Genomic DNA, 4,176 nt, shown 5'->3' on the forward strand with positions numbered 1-4,176 from the left:
CCCTTCCTAGCGCCAACCACTCGGAGAGTGTAGTAGGTGCTTTTACGTGCCACCGGCACGAGGGCCAGTCAGGTGGTTCCAGCAACGACCACACTCAAAAGGTGTTTTTTATGTGCCACCTATTTGGGAGCCAGTCCAGCGGCACTGGCAATGACCATGTTTGAATGTTGTTTTTCTCATGCCACTGGCACATGTGCCAGTAAGGTGACGCTGGCAACGATCACGCTTGAATGGTGCTTTTTACATGCCACCGGCACAGAAGCCAATCAGCAGCCCTGGCAACAATGACACTCGGATGGTGATTTTAACGTTCCACTGGCACAAGTGCCAGTCAGGCGGTACTGTCATCAGCCATGTCAGTGATTTTGATTTCACTTGCCTCAACAGGTCTTCACAAGCAAAGTTTATTTGTTTATCCATTAGGATCTAACGTGGAAGTGCAATGGTCCAGTGGTTAGGGCAGCGGACTCGTGGTCGGAAGATCGCGGTTTTGATTCCCAGACCGGGCGTTGTGTGTGTTGATTGAGTGAAAACACCTAAAAACTTCACGAGGCTCCGGCAGGGGGTGATGGTGACCCCTGTTGTATTCTTTCACCCTAACTTTCTCTCACTCTTTCTTCCTGTTTCTTGAGTAACGCTGCGATGGACTGGCATCCCGTCCAGCTGGTAGGAATACCTACGCCATAGAAACCGAGAAACTGGACCCATGACACTGGCTAGGCTTTAAAAGGGTGCATAATAATTAGGATCTAACAACTTCTTAAGGCAATTACAAAATATCTCCATCACCACCACCTCCTTTAATCATTAGTAACCGACAATAAGACAACACTTTGTTTATCAACCTGTAAGAAAAAGCAGCCAAAATCTTCCTGGATTAAAAAAAAAAAAAAGACGAAGACAATGGATTAAACTGGTTTAAGATACCCTTTCTGAAAAAATGGTGAGAGCACCTTTAATTATAGATCTGCTCTGTTGGAATTAACTACCAATGAATCAGGTTACAACAATGATTTTCTAGAATATTTGATTCCAACCCTTTCCAGATTACTTGCATTTTAAATTAATCAAATTTAATTAAATGTTCCTGCAATAACTAAATGAAATAGGAATACCTGCTGGTGCCACGTAAAAAGCACAGATGCTGGTGCTGCGTAGAAATTGCTGCTGCCACGTAAAAAGTGCTGGTGCCATGTAAAAAGTGCTGGTGTCGCATAAAAGGTGCTGGGACCATGTAAAAAAGTGCTGGTGCCACGTAAGAAGTACTGCGGCCACATAAAATGTGCTGGTGCCACATAAAAAAACACAGCTTATGGTGCCACGTAAAAAAACACTGACGCTGGTGCCATCTAAAAAGCAGTGGTGTTGGTGCCACGTAAAACCCACTGGTGCTGGCATCCTGTAAAAAGCACTGAGTACATGCTGTGTAGTGGTTGGTGTTAGGAAGGGCATCCAGCTGTAAAAACCATACCAAGTAGACACTGGAACCTGGTGCAGCTCCCAGCCTTGCCAGCTCTTGTTACACTGTCCAACCCATGCCAGCATGGAAAATAGGCATTAAGTAATGATGATGATACCAGTATATTAATACTGGACTGTGCAATTTATCAGTAGACTAATTTGGTGGCCACAGGAATTTGAAGTTCCTGCTTGTAAATTAATGCAGATTATAAAAGATTCCAGACCACCACTGTTGGACCAGTAGCAGTAGTAGTAGTAATAGTAGTGGACAGCTAAGTGTGTATTTAGTCATCACCTAATGTAACATCCTCTTACTTGGTTAAAGAAGTCCTATGATTTTGCTGGTTGGCCATGTTCTTGTGAATGACAAGGATGATTCTTTTGTCAAAGAGTACTTAAATGAAGATGCAGAGTTTGTGCATAGCACCTTGGGCAAGCATCTTCTACAGCCAATGCTGTGTGAGTGAATTTGGTAAACGGAAACTGTGTGGAAGCCTATGTGCGTATATCAAAGCAGAAGACTGGAAAAATTTGCTATTATTTCTAATCCCCATTACAGATGTTTCATTACCTAACTGGAGTTACAAAGGAATACATGTAGTAAAATATCTCCTATTAGTTATTCTTCAGACAGAGAATTTAAATAATACATGTATGTATCGACAGCCAACGTTGGTTTGTTTACATCCTGTAACTTAGCACGTTGGGTCAGGAAACCTATAGAATAGGTGCCAGATTTTAAGAATTTCCTGGGATTGACCTGTTCAACTAAAACCTTTCAGGGTGATGCCCCAGTATGGCCACAGTCCAATGACTGAAACCAGTTAGAAGTTCAAAGATACGAACATCTTTTACTACAAAAAAAGAAATCTAAGTTCAGGTGACCTCAGCCATAAACTAAATTAATCCAATACTAAATACAGCACAGGTATAAAATATATTGGCTCAGGTGTCAAACAACTTGGTTCATGTTTGATGTATGTCTGCAAATATTTATTTTAATAACAAGGTGTAAGACAGGATTGTGAGAGCATCAGAGAAAAATGTCTCTCGTGACATTTGTTCCAGCTCTTTACATTCTGAGTTCAAACCCTGCTGAGGTTAACTTTGCCGTTCATGCATTCATGGGTTTGATAAAATAAAGTACCAGGGGTCAATTGTATTCACTAATCCACTTCCTTCAAAATTTTTGGTCTTATGACTGGACCAAGCTTCCCAACTGCGTGGTTCTGGGTTCAGTCCCACTGCATGGAACCTTAGGCGAGTGTCTTCTACTATAGCCTCGAACTAACCAAAGACTTGTGAGTGGATTTGGTTGACAGAAACTGAAAGAAGCCCGTCGTATATATATATATATATATATATATATATATATATATGTGTGTGTGTGTTTCTCCCCTACCATCGCTTGGCAACCGATGTTGGTGTGTTTACGTCCCTGTAACTTAGCAGTTCAGCAAAAGAGACCAATAGAATAAGTACTAGGCTTACAAAGAATAAGTCCTGGGCTGATATGTTTGACTAAAGATGGTGCTCCAGCATGGCCACAGTCAGCTGAAACAAGTAAAAAATTAAAGAATATGTATATATCATCATCATCATCATTTAATGTCCATGTTCCATGCTGGCATGGGTGGGATGGTACCACAAGAGCTGGTCAGGCACAAGCCGGCACCAAACTTCTGTGACTGTTAAATGATGATGGTGTTTATTAATATTTAGTGGAAGCACCAAAGTGACTCAAGGTCTGAGAGTTCCATGCAAAGTGCCAACACACAAAACTCTTGCGGGTTCTAGCGACATTTGCCACAAACGTTTTTGCCGCAGGAAAACTCACTTTGTATATTCTTTTATTTGTTAGTCATAAGATTACGGCCATGCTGGAGCACCGCCTTTAGTCAAACAAATGAACCCGACAGTTTATTCTTTGTAAGCCTAGTACTTATTCTGCCAGTCTCTTTTGCCGAACTGCTAAGTTACAAGGACTAAGTAAAGAAGATAATTGAAAAATCCTTCAAAAGGTAAATATAAGGGTATTTGCATAAAAGATTGCATAATAAATAGCATTTATCATATATTTCTTTATTGCCCACAAGGGGCTAAACATAGAGGGGCCAAACAAGGACAGACAAAGAAAGGGATTAAGTCGATTACATCAACCCCAGTGTGTAACTGGTACTTTATTTATCGACCCCGAAAGGATGAAAGGCAAAGTCGACCTCGGTGGAATTTGAACTCAGAACGTAACAGCAGACAAAATATCGCTAAGCATTTCGCCCGGTTCACTAACGTTTCTGCTAGCTCGCCGCCTTTCATATAATAAATAGCATTTATTATAATAAAACTTATTTGCTGTTCATCATAATTATTAGTTCTTAATGTGGACGCCATCTTGGACTTTGGCTACCATTTTCGATTTTCACATTGGCAATCATGTCTATCTTCAAGAACATGTTTTAAACTATAGGTCTGCTAGACTGCGTATTTGTATCACCTTTTGAAGGATTCTTACAATATTTGACATTCATCCTATTCACTAATATATATATATATATGTGTGTGTGTATATATATATATGTGTATGTTTGTATGTGTGTGTGTGTATTTATACATATGTGTGTATGTGTGTGTGTATATATATTTATACATATGTGTGCATGTATATTTATACATGTCTATGCATGTATATATATATGTGTATGTGTGTGTATATAT

General features: G+C 40.1%; 1 protein-coding gene across 3 annotated transcripts in view; it reads left to right on the forward strand.

The window, feature by feature from the left end:
- The window catches only part of LOC106871366 (uncharacterized), a 73,384-nt gene that overhangs the window by 67,076 nt on the left and 2,132 nt on the right, over nucleotides 1-4,176 (forward strand). The window lies entirely within an intron of this gene.

Source organism: Octopus bimaculoides, chromosome 26, assembly GCF_001194135.2.
Source record: "Octopus bimaculoides isolate UCB-OBI-ISO-001 chromosome 26, ASM119413v2, whole genome shotgun sequence".
NCBI classification, from domain to species: domain Eukaryota; kingdom Metazoa; phylum Mollusca; class Cephalopoda; order Octopoda; family Octopodidae; genus Octopus; species Octopus bimaculoides.